Source organism: Staurois parvus, unplaced genomic scaffold, assembly GCF_062004578.1.
Source record: "Staurois parvus isolate SC_StPar_1 unplaced genomic scaffold, SC_StPar_1.0 ptg000153l, whole genome shotgun sequence".
NCBI lineage: Eukaryota > Metazoa > Chordata > Amphibia > Anura > Ranidae > Staurois > Staurois parvus.
The window spans coordinates 10,221,108-10,238,238 of record NW_028317949.1 but is presented as its reverse complement, the minus strand read 5'-3'; the positions used below and the strand labels follow the sequence as shown (position 1 = coordinate 10,238,238).

At 37.8% G+C, this 17,131-nt stretch overlaps 1 protein-coding gene across 2 annotated transcripts in view; it reads left to right on the top strand.

The window, feature by feature from the left end:
- Nucleotides 1-17,131, top strand: part of CDH12 (cadherin 12) — a 1,084,366-nt gene that overhangs the window by 494,098 nt on the left and 573,137 nt on the right. The gene's annotated exons all lie outside the window — the stretch shown is intronic.

Below are 17,131 nucleotides of genomic sequence, written 5' to 3'. Positions count from 1 at the left end.
AGGACTGCTACCTAAGATGGGAATTCCCTCCACTTTAGAGGATTTTCTCTAACTTCCTTCTAACATCCTGTTGCATTTTTGGAAAGGAAGCAAAGGCAAATTTATCTAAGGGTATACAGACATCAAAAACTAAACTACAAATGGGTATTGTGTGTGCTGAGTGTGGAGCTGATGGGATACTGGTTGCCTAGTGCTGACTTTTTAAAGCTGGTGCCTAGTTCTTGGAAAGTCAAATAATGTTTCAAGAAGATCATGATTTAATTTTAGAGAGACAGCGCTATCCTTGTTCAGGCATCATCCAGAGTGATTATCTAATTCTTGGATTGAGATTCTGCCTCATAGAAACCTGGAAAATATATAACTGATGTGGGAATTTTTCCCATTTAATAGTGTGCAGCAACAGCCCTGAAGAAGGGAGAGTCGTTTCTCTCCAAACGCATTCGCTTGATGTACTTGTCAGTATTCTCAGTAAATGACTCCTAATCTATCATCAAAAGTGCATTCTTTTGGATGTCGTGCGCTCTTTCTTTTCTACTATTTCAAGTATATGTGTGGAAAAGACCTCAAGGCCATACCAGAAAGGCAGCAGCCCAAATGCTAAGGGGGTTAACCTTTGATATCCACCATAGGGTACAACTGACTGGATGGACTTCCCCTTACCCACACAACCACCCACCCATGACTGGTGACTGATACAGTCAGTCCAGCACAGTCTTCAGGACAAACAAGATCAAAAACTAAACTGGCATTGATATATGGACTGATATTGCTAATATCCAAAAATGCTAGCATTAATACATTCAGAATCATTGACCAGAAACAATCAGAATCATAAAAGTAAGAGAAAATTCTGAGTAAGGATGAGCTTCAGTTTCAGGGCCAGCAGGACCCTTCCTGCTGCCTCCATTACTGTGAGGTAGCATATCAGTAGGCAGAGGAGGAGTAAAAAGAGGGTTGGGGTGTCAGCAGTGAGGAGGAGGAGGAAGTGGGGCAGGCTTCAAAGTGTATATTTCACCTCCCAATCCCTGGTAGTTGTTCAAGGGTGGGATGAGATCATTGAGGACACTGTTGTGTTCAGCAACCCAGAGGACTTGGGGTTCTCTTCTGCGGACAGTTTGTGGTGAATGGGCTCATTCGTGTTGAAATGCCTGCACAAAGACCCCAAAATATGTACTGTGATGGAAAGGGACTGACACTGGCAGATTGCACTTTTTGGCTCCCAATTTAAGGGGAACATGGAAGATCTCTTGGCACTATGCCAGGGGGAGCAAAAATGTGCTACTTGGTAGATGTGCTATAAGAGAACCTTACTTTTCTAGAGAGTGGCAGGATCCCCTCTTATGGCCAATGCGTCTCTGATCCTCAGATCTCTGAAAAGAGAAGCAGCATTGGAGGAGGCTGCCTGAACACTTGTAAGTAATTTTGCAGAGCATTTTCACATTTTTTGGACTATTGGTACCCCATGCACACAATACAACAAGGGAAAGAATTACATAAATTGTATTACAGATTTTTTGTTTAAAATACAAGCATGAAAGCAAAATATTTAAAGAAAAATACGGGGTTCATCCCAATCAATATAGAAGGCATTTCCCCAAGATGTATCATATACACTATACTAAAAAAATCCTGAATCGCTGGTTTCAGTATTAGGGTACTATAAGTGTTAACCTGTGCTTAAAGTGCAAATATCCAAAACAAATTGAATTAAATAAACAGCTGTACTCACCAATATTCAACATAAAAATATCCTAAAACAGATAAACCAAAAATGTGCTGCACTGTCTGTTAAAGCAATTTAAATAATACAAACAATATATATCAATCGAGTATTAGCTTCTCACTAAAGATAAATTTCAAATAAATGAGTCCCACATAATCAGAAATGAAAATCCACAGTGAAGTGAAATTACATCTTCATAACTGACACCATTGTTGTGCACCAGCCACCATTAGTAAGCACAGCTGCTTACCAGAGAGTCAAACATCAACTATACAGTACAAGAGGTCTGTTGGCACTTGAGGGACAAACCAAGATCCCAAATGAATGGATGGCAAAAGCACTCAATCCTCAGTTATAAGAATGGCATATTACATAATACATAACACAGGAAGCACTACTCGCGTTCCCAATGAAAAATGTATCTTGCATTTACATGGCATATTGCCACTCACATATAGAGAAAAGCAAGAAGAATCTATATAGTGAAGTACATCCCAAGTAGATATATTGAAAATTTGGCATATATTCACAGGGAAAAGATGCAAGCATGTAACAACCACCCACCAGTCTTCCATATATGTCATAATGTCACCTCTAGCATCCGCCCATTTATTTGTGGCTTTTTATTTTTGGTGGAACACTATTTGATTGATATACATTGTGTGTATCATTTAAATTGCTTTATCAGACAGCTCATCCCATTTTTGGTTCAGTATTAGGGTATGTAGGGAAACAGTGGAATACAAATCTCATCTTTGATGGTGAGGTGTGGTTATGTACATCTTCTCTTCTTTTTTGTATAAGCATATCTGAAATTTAGGCCTTTCTGGTTGCTCTGACAGGATATTCTTGACACCTTCACATATTTCTACCACCCTTCGTCACCCCTTTTATACCCCTTGCCCATCTCTTTCAAACCTCTCCCTCTCCCCTACTTTCCTTTCTCCCATTTATTTTTTCTCTTTTTACCCTACCCCCTCCCACTCCAATGTCTGCCATCACCCCTCCCCTTTTTCTTTCTCTCTTCTCTCCTTCTCCCCCATCTGTCCCTTTTTCTTTTAACTTAAAAGAAAAAACATAACACCATATAGTCATTGTTTTTCAAATTGGGCAGAACATCCAAATTAACCCTGATATGTTCCTTGATCTGGGTGAGGCAAACATTACAGGATCTGCCTTTAAAACTGTGTAATGTTGTTTAATGTTGTGCTTTAATGGATAAGATCTTGTAAACATGTTACATTAATGTTTTACATGTCTGATATTAGCTAGCCAATTCCAGGCTTTGAATTCTTTCTTTTTGATCTTTATTTGTACTCCTCTTTTATAATACCTCATGTTTGACATCCCCTATGTCTTTATCATAACTGCTGCCTATTATTTGTAAGATGTGCATTTAGTATCAATGTCCAATGTTAAATGTTCTTAAGGCTAATGTTACATTCAGCCTGTGGAAGGCAATAGAAATTGAAATTTCACACATATTACAATGATGGGTACAAAAATGATGGGTATTATTTGTAACTTTTGTGTGAATGCTGAGACATTCACAGAAGAATTTTTCTAATACATAGACTCCATAGTGTGCATGAAGTTAGTTCAATATTTTTGCCATTATAATGTAATATTTATTTCTTGCGCATAAATCTGGCTTGTATCCCACAGTGAAACTGCTGCCTGGTAAAAGCTGCTTACATTGTGTGCACAAAGTCAGTTAAATGCTTCTGCATGTTTTTCTGTGAAATTATCCATTTTTTTATGATAAAAGCTTTCTCTTCTCTCTCTCTTATTTTTTATCCTAATCAAGCTGCTTACATACTACACATTTACTGTATTTTTATATACCAAAACACCAAAGTAATGTAAAACACTATTCTGACTTTCTGGGTCAGAAGTCAAAGTCAAAGTCAGAAATGTATCTTTAATTTAAGAAGAATATATCAAATTTTATTATTACTATATTGGTGTTGTTATTATTATTCTTAATCATAATAAGCATAATAATTGTGTTTTTGGGGGTGAAACCTGGCAGTAGCTGGCAGAAGTAGCAGTTCAACTAAGTGAGACTCATTTGAAGCTATATAAATTATCTATGAGCCTTGTAGTTGGATGGTGCACTTGATAATAATGCCAACATTGTGTATATGACATCACAGCTGAAAACCAGGGAATGTATTTTATTATATATCTCATATTGAGCGAATTAATGGCCATAAAAGCGTTACCTTCTGAAAAGCACTCACTGTGATGCACCCGATTCATTAGGATTAGATAAGTGTGAAACGGCCAAGCTATGGTTCAGAAAACATTCTGCAGAATCGCTTGAGATATTAATGGTTTCTGAAAACTGTTCCAGTAAATCTTTTGTACGCATGAGATGCATTGTAAACACAGTGTTTAAGGATTTTCTGGACCATGGGGGGAAATTATGATGCAAATCCATGTAATTACTTTCTCGGCTGCTAAGCAATATTGCATCTCCTCTCTAATCAAAAAAGATACAATGTAAAAGGTTTCTTCAATGTTATTTATCCATTGCCCCACTGTTTTCCGTCTGTTTATGCACTGTAAGTCTGAACTGTTTTATGCACAGGATTGCCATAATTAATATTATATTTATAAATTATTGAGAAATAAATCTAACTGTCATTTTTTTTTGGTTTCAGAAATGTTTTACCCCCTCACAGACTGTTTATTAAACTTAAATGAGAGCAAGTCTATTTCTGGAACATAAGCAAAACAGTCAATAGTTAACTCTTTTTTTTTATCTAACCCTGAAATAAATATAAGTGATGTCAATGCTGCCCTTTTCCTGCAATTGCTAATTTTATGGCTCTTATACTGACCCACTGGCTTCACTACATTTATAGTCACTGACCTAGAATGAACATGTAGAATAAAAACATTTGAACGAGTGGGAGATCATGACAGCCAGAAAGCTAAATTTTGCAGACTGAGAAGTCAGTATTGAAGTTTTTTTTGTGGTTGGCCTTTAACTACTTCAGCTCATGTCCCTTTACGTATATCCCATTTGAGCCAGAACATTTCTAATCTAGACCTTTTTATTTAGTGATAACTTTATGAATATTCAATTCTTGCAGTATAATTTAATTGTATTTGTAAACTATAGACAAAAAGAAATAAAGGTACAACAAATTATATTTTTTTTCTATTTTTCTATTTTAACTAGTGTTAGTTTAATCAAAATAATTTTTCTTTAAAATAAAAACTATGCATTTTAATTTAAAATGTTTACATTTAAAATGACACTAAAATTCTGTTTTTGCTACAAAGCATGGTGAAATTTGTAGATTTAAATAGGGCTTTTTAAATGTTTGTAAAAAGCATAAAAAAAAATAAAACATAATCCCAAGCATTAAGGCAATAAAAAAATTATAGATAAATATTAGTTAAGGGGAGAAAGAGAGGAATGCTTTATTAGATTAATTAGGGCTAAATAAGGGTTAATAAGGGACTAAATGGGAAGTTTTTTTTTTACTTGTAATGTTTTTTTAACTGGTGTCACATGCAGATCAAAGATCTCACCATTTATCTACATATTATTAAAATAGTAAATACAATGTAACAAGATATTGTTACATTGTATTACACAATGACTCTTATAGACTATCTGAAAATTCAGTTTTGCAATCAGTGCCTGAATGTGGCCTGATGCTATGTAATACATATCAATACACAGATGTTATATTAACAGCTGGTAATTGCGGAACATAGGGAAAAGGGAGCAGCAGCATACAGTAGGGGGAGGGGATGAATGTAGAAGATACACCCTAGAATCTTTCTTGAAGTTTTTTTGGCACATCTCCTATTTTTAAAATCCTCAAGTGGTTGTAATAGTTATAGCAGTGCAGTACAGTACAACATAAACATTTAATTGTGTTACAAGCAAACGTTTAATCCAAACAGTATGCAATATTTCTTTTTAACAGATTTGACAAATGCACTGCTCAAAAAAATTAAAGGAATACTTTTTAGCAGAGTATAGCATCAAGTCATTTAAACTCCTGGTATATTGATCTGGTCAGGTAAGTAGCAGAGGGGGTTGTTAATCAGTTTCAGCTGCTTTGGTGTTAATGAAATGAACAACAGGTTCACTAGATGGGCAACAATGAGATGACCCCCACAACAGAAATGGTTTTACAGGTGGAGGCCACTGACATTTTTTCCCTACTCATCTTTTATGACAGTTTTTCACTAGTTTTGCATTTGGCTAGGGTCAGTGTCACTACTGGTAGCATGAAGCAATACCTGGACCCTACAGAGGTTGCACAGGCAGTCCAACTCCTCCAGGGATGACAAATCAATACGTGCCATTGCCAGCAGGTTTTCTGTGCCTCCCAGCACAGTCTCAAGAGCATGGAGGAGATTCCTGGAGACAGGCAGTTATTTTAGGAGAGCTGGCCAGGGCCATAGAAGGGCCTTACCCATCAGCAGGACCAACATCTGCTCCTTTTGTGCAAGGAGGACCAAGATGAGCACTGCCAAAGCCCTACAAAATGACCTCCATCAGGCCACTGGTGTGAATGTCTCTGGCCAAACATTCAGAAACAGACTTCATGAGAGTGGCCTGAGGGCCTGATGTCCTCTAGTGGGCCCTGTGCTCACTGCCCGGCATTTGTCATTGAACACCAGAATTGGTAGATCTGCCACTGGCGCCCTGTACTTTTCACAGATGAGAGCAGGTTCACCCTGAGCACATGTTACAGATGTGAAAGGGTCTGGAGAAGCTGTGGAGAACGTTATGCTGCCTGTAACATTGTTCAGCATGACCGTTTTAGTGGTGGGTCATTGATGGTCTGGGGAGGCATATCCATGGAGGGACACACAGACCTCTACAATGGCACCCTGACTGCCATTAGGTATCGGGATGAAATCCTTGGAGCAGTGGGTCCTGGGTTCCTCCTGGTGCACGATAATGCCTGTCCTCATGTGTTGAGAGTATGCAGGCAGTTCCTGGAGGATGAAGGAATTGATACCATTAAATGGCCCCCATGCTCACCTGCCCTAAATCCAATAGAACACTTCTGGGATATCATGTTTCAGTCCATCTGACGCCGCCAGGTTGCACCTCAGACTCTCCAGGAGCTCAGTGATGCCCTGGTCCAGATCTGGGAGGAAATACCCCAGGACACCATCCATCATCTCATTAGGAGCATGGCCCGACATTGTCAGGCATGCATAGAAGACGTGGAGACCATACAAACTACTGGGAACCATTCTGAGTTACTACAATGAAATTTCAGCAAAATGGACTAGCCTGCTGCATAATTTTTTCACTTTGATTTTCAGGGTGTCTTTGAATTCAGTCCTCTGTAGGTTGATCATTTTCATTTCCATCAAACAATGGAACATCCTTATGTTCCTAACATATTACCCAGTCCGTTTCAGTATAGATATGCAGTAGGTGATATTTCCCCATTGAGATCTGATGTGTTTTCAAAGTGTTGCTTTAATTTTTTTTGAGCAGTGTATAAACCCTAAACCAACAGCTGCATCTCAGATTTTTAAATACTGTATTTTGGGCATGTTGCTGGCATGTTAATCCTATGAGTGTACTTGAAATTTCTACTAACTATTCCTCTATATTTTGAATACATTTAATAAACACAACATAGCAATTGTATGTATTCACTTGCACATAGTGTACTGTGGTCTCTTGCAAATCATCTCAACTCTCCATGGTTTTTATTGCCTTGTACATACCTTTCTGTGTCAAGGTGTCAAGTATACTGACCAACATGCAGATTTCATGGCCGTGACATCCCATAAACTAAAGCTGAATGAACATTAGTTAAGATAGGGTTTCATAAATCTTGTCCTCAAGACTGTCAACAGTGCATGTTTTAAATGTAGTATCACTTATCATTTTACAGGAATTTTTATCTATCCATTGCTAGAAAGGGAATCATGAACGTTTTACAATCAGGAAATTGAAAAATGAGCCATTAAATACACTTTTTTGTGTGTATTCTTCTCTCTGGGAAGTTTTCTTTTATGCCCTGTCCTGGAGATACAACACTGATTGTCACTGAAACAAGTGTTCTTGCTGGACAATTTCCTTTCAGTACATGTTCTGGTGTCAACTATAACATTATGGATGTACTGATAATGATAATGATTTACTTTCTGTCTTGGTGACCATTGTCACCACAAGGGCAAAAAGACATGGGTACATCTCTACAGTGCATTCATAGACAGCAATAAACTGAACATTTCAATTTCCCTAATATTTCCAAAACTTAAACAAAAAAAGAAAAGAAAATATTGGCTTTAGACAGTGCATTGTGGGCTTTTGTTAGCAATGCATAAAGTCAGGACATTTTTAATCAAAATTGTTAAACTTTGCAGATAAATGTATTCATCTTTGGTGCAACCAGTTTATTTCACCAAGTGTCTAGTTTCAATATAAAAGTATTAAAAAATGTTTTGGGTGGCCATCTTCTTATGTCTATCAATACCTGTATGCAGTCTCAAGAGGGCTTTGGATAACTTGTCTGGGATTCAAGATAACAATGAGTTCAAAGACAATCACGAGAGATAACAATGACCTGTGTCAGAGCTTTAAATATTAGAAAACAGAAAATCAATCTCTGAACCCTTAGTGACCTACTAAGCTGCTGATTCTTTAATACATCATGCAGCTTGTGCTGAAAGGGCTTCACCTTAGGGCTAATTACTGAGAAGATCTTCTAGATTATCGTATGATTTTAACACTGTGACCTTTGTTCATTTGAATAAGAGAATGTATTATTTGTAGCATATAATTAATTTGAATTCATTGCTCAGACATCCTTTTAATTTCAAAAACTGACTTTATACATATATTTAATGGTATGCATATTTAAGACATTTTTATATAGATAATATTTTCCTTCTCTGCTTTTTCATTGATATAAAAACAAAAGTGTCATCCTTTTTATCCTGGCCAGATGGCACATGCATCTAATAAGTCAATGCTAGGCCCTTATATTGCTATTTTCACCATGGGTTATTTGCCCTCTTTTAGAAATATATTTTTTCTCATTGCTCATAGCTGCCTATTTTTTGGACCTTAAAGTGTTACTAAACTCACAACAGTTAAATCAGTCTGTATGTGCATTAAAGCATGCTTGTTATACTCACTGTGGAACCTAAGAGGTTAATCCTTTGCATTGTGTAAAAAGACCATTTGATCCTGTTTTCTCTGCCCCTCCTCTTGTTCAAATGTCCACCTGATAAGACAGACTGAACCCGTAGCCACATGCACATGCTCAGTTTAGTGTGTATTGCTAGAGAATTTTTTTTATTTCTTGGGAGAGTGCATGTGATCAGCACAGGGCCAATCAGCATTGTCCAGACAGAGGGTCAGGGGTTTTTCATAATCCTACATCAGAAAGAAAACTCCTCCTACAAGCTTTAACATGTGCTTTGCTGAAGTCACAAGACTGCTCTAACTGCTGATGAGAAAATGTATTTAGCAGTTTATATTTACTAAAATAATTGCACTGTGTTCTGTGTACTGTGGGAGACCAGATATAGTGAATACAGGGTCCTTGGTTTAGTAACACTTTAAGTTGTATTTGTTTGTTAGGTTTTCTTTGTTACTCACCAACTATTTAATAATACCACTTGCATTAAAAGCCAGTTTACAAATATATAACCCTAGCAATATTTTAGTATATTTTAAAGTACTACTGTTTGAAGTTTAGATGAGTGAGACTGGTTTCCATTCAGAAATAAACATATAAAAATATGTATCTTAAAATGTGGTAGTTGAGATGTAAGTCATATTTTTCTTTAAGCATTTCAAAATCATGTGTGCATAAAGGATTGCATGTTCTACCATGCTCATAAATTCTATGCAATATCTATATAATGACAACTATAGCCTTAGCTCATTTGTCAATGTCAGTTTTGATTAAAGCACTCCAAATTCTGAACAAAACCATTTGTCACCTGCTGCTCTCTGACAAGACCAATGTACAGTAGGGTTTCCATATGAGAAAATTCAGTAAGTAAAAGGCATATGCCCATAATCATTCTCTGCAGGTGGAATGTGAACTTTTCTCCCATGCAGTGAAGGACAGATGGTATCTGAGTGGAAACAATGTAGACTGCCCACATAATGTTAGTAGACTTCATGAACTGAAACAATATGCATAATATATGAATGTTGTTGGATATTATTATACAAAACAATCAAAATATTTTTATATTGATTTATGTAAAGCATAGCATTTACTTGCCTGCCAAAATAATTTTTCTTTCTAAAAAAATGAATTCATCACAGCTTTACCAAATGAAACATAGGGCATCAAAGCATTGTTACAAAGAACTGTCATTATTTACTTGCAGACACTAACCAGATTTTAACTTGCAATACAAAAGGACTGACATCTGAAAGTTTTGATCTTGCAAAGTGCATGCAAAGTTAAAAAAAAAACAAAAGCCACATTTCTCCATATTTTATCCCTATCAACTTTAACCACTTGATGACCGCACTACAGTGTAGTCGTCCAGTTCTGAGAGGGTGTCATATGGTGTCCTCCCAGAACCACGCCACCCAGTGTCCTTCAGACCCAGCTGATCACATGTCACAATAAAGGGTCAATCACAGCAGCCCTTTACCATGTGATCAGCTGTGTCCAATCCCAGATGATTAGGATGTAAACACACTTGCCGTTTATCGGCAGTACTTTTCTCACCAACAAGTGTGGAAGGAGACATCTACATTGATAATCAGAGCACTGGTTATCAGCGCAGCCCCAACAGTGCCCATCGTTGCTGCTTCTCAATGCTAATCAGGGTCTATTAGTGCTGCTAATCAGTGCTCAACAGTGCTGTCCAGCAGTGCTGAAAATCAGTGCCCATAAGTGCTCCCAGTCAGTCTCACCAATCAGTGCTGCCTATCAGTGCCCTTTAGTGCTGCCTGTTAGTGCCCCTCAGCGCTGCCTATTAGTGCCCATCAGTACTGCCTATCAGTGCCCATCATTACCTCCTATCAGTGCCCATGATTTCCGCCTATCAGTTCCCATCAGTGCCGCATATTAATTCAGCCTCATCAGTGCCTCCTCATCAATGCCCATCAGTGTCACCTCATCAGTGTTGCCTCATCAGTTCCCATCTGTACAGCCTCATCAACACACATCAGTGATGGAGAAAAATTTCAAAATATATAATAGAAACTAAGAATAACAGGGTTTTTAAAAATGCATTCTGTATTTTTTTCATTTATTTAGCAAACAATAAAATGCCCAGTGGTGATTAAATACCCCCAAAATAAATATCTGTTTGTGAGAAAAAAAAAAAGATAAAACTTTCATATGAGTATAGTATTGCATCACCTTGCAACAACACTGAAAGATGAAAATTGGCCTGGGCAGGAAGGGGATAAAAGTGCCTGGTAGGCAATGTGAACTGCCTGTCCACAATGTACTGCGGATGGGTGGTCTACACAGACACAGCGTCATAACTGTATGTCACTGATTTCTTCCAGGTACAGGGTATGCTATTGCTCCCACTTGCCAACTCCTGCTGTGATTGTACACAGCAGGAGTTTGTCAGCAGATTCCCACTAATGATTCAAGGTTGGGACCTGCTGATGGCTGTGTTCAATCACTGTCCAGAGCCCTGTGTTGACAATCAACACAGGGCTCTGTACAGAGGCAACAATCTCTCTGTTTCTTCTCTCTACAAAGCAGGGAGATGCAACAAAAATAAATGTAGTAAAAAGCAGCACACATTTCAAACATTAACACTTGTTAGGTACACATTTACCCCTTGATTACCTGAGATGTTAACCTCTTCTCAGCTAGTGTCATTAGTATAGGTACAGTGTATAGTTTTATAACTGATCACTATATTACTGTTACTGGTGATGTCAGGGGAAATTAGTCAGTTCCCACCCAGGGTACGTTAGTGCCACACTATGACAGTCCCACAATAAGCCACTGATCACTGTTGTTGCTAGTATAAAAAAATACTAATTCCAGTATATTTACTAGACAGTTGTATCTCAAGAAATTAGAATTAATTAATTCTAAAATAAATATATTAATTTATTTCAGTAATTCAGTTGAAAAAATTAAACTCATATATTATGTAGATTCATTACATACAGAGTGATACATTTAAAGCATTTATTTATTTTAATTTTGATGATTATGGCTTACAGCTAGTGAAAACCCAAAATTCAGTATCTCAGAAAATTTGAATATTGTAAAAAAAAGTTAAAAATTGTAGACTCGTGGTGTCATACTCCAATAAGCTAATTAACTCAAAACACCTGTAAAGATATCCTGAGCATTTAAATGGTCTCTCAGTCTGGTTCAGTAGGTTACACAACCATTAGGAAGACTGCTGACTGGACAGTTGTCCAGAAGACAGTCACTGACACCCTCCACAAGGAGGGTATGTCACAAAAGGTCATTGCTAAAGAACCTGGCTGTTCACAGAGTTCTGTATCCAAGCATATTAATGGAAAGTTTCATGGAGGGAAAAAGGTGTGGTAGAAAAAGGTGCACAAGCAACAGGGATAACCATAGGCATGAGAAGATTGTGAAGCAGAGGCCAATAAAGAATGTGGGGGAGATTCACAAGGAGTGGACTACGACTGGTGTCAGTGCTTCAAGAGCCACCACACACAGATGTATCCAGGACATGGGCTACAACTGTCGCATTCCTTGTGCCAAACCACTCCAAAGATGTCAGAAGAGTCTTACCTGGGCTAAGAAAAAAAAGGACTGGACTATTGCTCAGTGTTCAAAAGTTCTCTTTTTGGATGAAAATACATTTTGAAAGAGTGGAGAGACTCATAATCCAAGTTGCACGAGGTCCAGTGTGAAGTTTCCACAGTCAGTGATGATTTGGTGAGCCATGTCATCTGCTGGTGTTGGTCTTCTGTGTTTTATCAAGTTCAAAGTACGTGCAGTCCTCTACTAGGTTTTTCTAAAGCACTTCATGCTTCCCTCTACTGACCAGCTTTTTGGAGATGCAGATTTCATTTTCCAGCAGGACTTGGCACCTGCCCACACTGCCAAAAGCAACAATACCTAGATTAATGATAATATTATCTGTGCTTGATTGGCCAGCAAACTCACCTGACCTAAACCCCATAGAGAATCTGTGGGGTATTGTCAAGAGGAAGATGAGAGACACCAGACCCAACAGTGCAGACAAGCTGAAGGCTGCTATCAAAGCAACCTGGGCTTCCATAACACCTCAGCAGTGCGACGCCATCCTGCATTGATAAAATAATTCATGCAAAAGGAGCCCTGACCAAGTACTGAGTGCATACTATACTGTACATAGACATACATTTCAGTAAGCTAACATTTCTGTATTAAAAATCCTTTTTTTTATTGGTCTTATGTAATATTCTGATTTTCTGAGATACTAAATTTTTGGTTTTCACTAGCTAAGCCATAATCATTAAAATTAAAAGAAAGAAATGCTTGAATTATGTCACTCTGTGTGTAATGAATGTAAAGAAATATGTGTTTCACTTGTTGAATTGAATGACTGAAATAAATAAATTGTTTTGATGATATTCTAATTTATTGAAATGCACCTCTAGTTTGTAGACTATAACTTTCACCTAAACCAATTAACATACATTTACTGGGATTTTTTTGTAACAAAGACATGTAGCAGAATACATTTTGACCTGAATTTTTTTAAGAAATTTGATTTTTAAAAAATTTTCATTGGGTATGTTTTATCGCAGAAAGTAAAATATTTTTTTTCACAATTTTGTAATAATGATAATACACAAAAACTCAATGGTGATCAAATATCATCAAAAGAAAGCTCCATTTGTATGAAAAAATTATATACATTGTGTATGGATACAGTGGTGCATGACCACACAATTACCAGTTAAAGTAGTCATGAAGGGGGTAAAACCTTCTGGAGCTGAAGTGGTTAAAAGGTTTTTAGCTATATGAAAATGGTGCCAACAGCTATACTCCACTATGTTCCAGTACCAGTTGTTTAAACCTTAGTTTATGATAATTTAATTGCATATTGATTGAACAATGATACTGTAGCCAAAATTGAACTATCTCTAAAGCCAATTTTTTTTCATTATGGGTAGAATAGGAAATGGAAAAATACCTGTCATTTTTTTTCTTCGCCATCTGTGTGCCACTTGAATGTTTATGCTATACTTCCTGTTCAGTAGAAACTAAAGGAAGTGTAAGAAAATCTCTCCAAAGTAAAGGAAAACTCTCCTTTAAGTGGTTGCAAATCCTAACCTATACCCAGTGAAGTGGCTAGCCTCAGGTGATACAAAGTTAAACAAATCCTCCTACATAATTACATAGAAGTAAAGCAAATCCTCCTACATAAGTTGTATCTGTTTATCTGCTGCAATTTGCCCTGTACATCCATGCATATCTCAGAGATTAAAAGAATTTTTCACACATTCACTACAGTTACACACTGTAGAAGAACTCTGGGAGTTGATTGAAGGGAATGGACATACCCCCTTCACAGAGCACACAGGAAAAGAGCTGAGACAGTTAGTCACAGGCTGTGTACTGGAGTTCCCTTCCCTGTCACCTTTTTTGCTCTTGGTGTAAGGAAAACTTGTCAACTGGACAGGAGAAATAAATTACACTTAGTAATGTGCAGAGAGGCAAGTAGACACTATAGAAATACTGTATGTTCTTTGTTCAGATCTCATGTCTGAGGTTTACAACCACTTTAACCACCTCCCATCCAGCCCGTGTATATAATCAGCCGGACGGTGGCAGTGCAGGGTCGGGTGGCCATTTATAAACGGCCTCCCCGCACCCTGCTTGTGTGCGCTCCCTGGGAGTGCACAACACCGCGATCCGGTGCCCGCTGTGTCCTCCGGACACAGTGAAACACCGATCATCGGACGGAACCTCTGTGCGAGGTCCCAATCATGTGATCACATGCAAACATCACTTCTGACATCATTGCTTACTACGTGTCAATGATCAGAGAGGTCACATGGTACAAGGCTATTCACAACAGCCTTGTACCATGTGACAAGCTGTGACAAATCACAGCTCACACAGTAGTTCTCAATGGCTGCAAGAATGCAGCTAGAGAGAAGGAGAAATGATTGCTTTTACAGCTTTTATGGGTGTAAAAGCAATCAGTGTAAAAAAAAAAAAAATCTTCATCACCCCCCACAAGTAGTACAGTGTCACCATGGTGACACTGTACTGCTAGGGTGACAGTATGTAAAAAAAACATAAATAATAATATAAACATTTTTTAAAAAAAGTTTAAAAAAATTAATTTTTGGCTATAAACTAATTTGGGTTATTTTTTTTTTTTTTACTAAAAAGATAACGGAATACATTTTGGCCAAGATTTATCATGAAATACTATTTATTTGCAAAATGTTATAAGAAAAACACTTTTTTTCAAAATATTTGGACTTTTTCATTTACATAGCAAAAAAAAAAAAAAATCCCAGTGGTGAATAAATACCACCAAAATAAAGCTTTATCTGTCTCAAAAAAATTGCTAAAAAATGCATATGGGTACAGTGTTGCATGACCGCGCAATTGTCATTCAAAGTGTGATAGCACTGAAAGCTGAAAATTGGCCTGGACAGGAAGGGAGTAAAAGTGTCCGGACTGGAAGTGGTTAAACAGTGACCCAGTACAATATTTCCCTTCCCTTACTGTTCTGGTGACAACTCGTTGACAGTTTAAGTTTTCCCTCCCTTCAACAGTTGTCAGCAAGATATAAAATGGATGATTCTCTTTAGTTTGGACACAGACAGAAGTGCTTTCCTTTTTGATCTTCACAAGCAATTGTTTTACGATCCCTACTAGTGTGATAGCAGCCCAGGTTTAAGAATACTAAATTAAACCTATAAATAGTCTAGCCACCAGTCATGATCACATTTGTGTTTAGTTCACTGGCATCATATCCACCATATATTTACTTATTTTATTGGCATTTGACAGCTACACATATTATCTTATTTAAGGAGTGTATATTATCACAAAATATGCTTTGTACCATGGGGGTGGAATGAGGTTAATGACTACTATGACATCATAGTGAACAGCTCAGTAATAAAGAGCAGACCTTACCAAAAATGTGACTTCTAAAAAATCCTTTAGGAATATCACTATACCTACTGCTTGAGCAGTCAATTTGTTTGGTAATAGGTATACCAATTACTTTAGTGATAAATATAATTTATTAGTGTACTAAAGCCAATGTTTGCTTGCAGACTGCCTGATAAAGGCATATAAATTTGGGGCCAGTGAGGTTGATGTACTAAAGGCAAATAAATTGTTCACTTTGCAAATTAATTTTGATTCTGGGAGGGAATTTTGTTTTAGCTTAGTATATGAGGTGAAGCTGTGCTGACTACAGTTATCCAATAATGAGCAAACAAAAATACTTTTTTATATTCCTTGCAAATAAATACTTATTTTTTTGAAAAGTGAATTTTTCACCACACTTACTAAGCTAAAGAAAAATTCCCTTGCAATTTGAATATCCTATTTGCATTTGGTATATAACCCCTAGTGTGTTCAATACAGGATATTATTTTTGTAGATTTGAAACGAGATTTTACTGAGCTCAGGCCTAATAGATAAGTCATAGATAATGTGTAACAATTACTCAACTTCATTTATCTAGCTAAGAAATGCCAGACCCCCAGCCAAATATTATCACCTAATGTGTGAAAGAGACTAAAAAGAATCTACTCCTAATATTCTGTACCTTATTCAGATTTTCAAACATAAACATTCAAGCTCATATTTTGAAACTGTTTCAATTATACTTCCTTCTGTTAACCACTTGCCGCCCTGCCACTGTAGAAATATGGTGGCAGGGCGGCACAGGCAGGCAAAACCACGTTTTAAAACGTGTGTTTTGTAAACAGGTAGGGGGCGCGTGTTAGGCGCGCCGCCGCCCTACCTGTCCCGCCAATCACAGCCGCGGATGTCAGTCGCCGGGTCACAGTCGGTCCTTACCGGCTATCTCCCGGCAATCGGCGCCAATCAGTGACAGAGAGCACCAATCAGTGACAGAGAACACAGCTGCAGTAGCTGTGCTTTCTGTCACTTCCCTGACAGCTCCAGGACATGGTGATCGGGATAGAAGAGTTTCACTCTCCCGATCAGCCGTGTCCCCTGCAGTACACACCCCCACCCCCTAGTAAAACACTCCCCTCACACAGATAACCCTTCCCTGCAAAATAAAGTTAACCCCTTCCTCCCCAGTGCCATTAGTACAGTGTCAGTGTTTTTTTTTTTGCACTGATCACTGTATTGGTGTTACTGGGGATGTCAGTGACCCCAAGTCAGTACCCCCCAGTGTCAGAATGTCCGCTGCAGTCCCGCCATAAGTCGCTGATCACCGCCATAAGTCCCCGATCACCGCCATAAGTCGCTGATCGCCGTC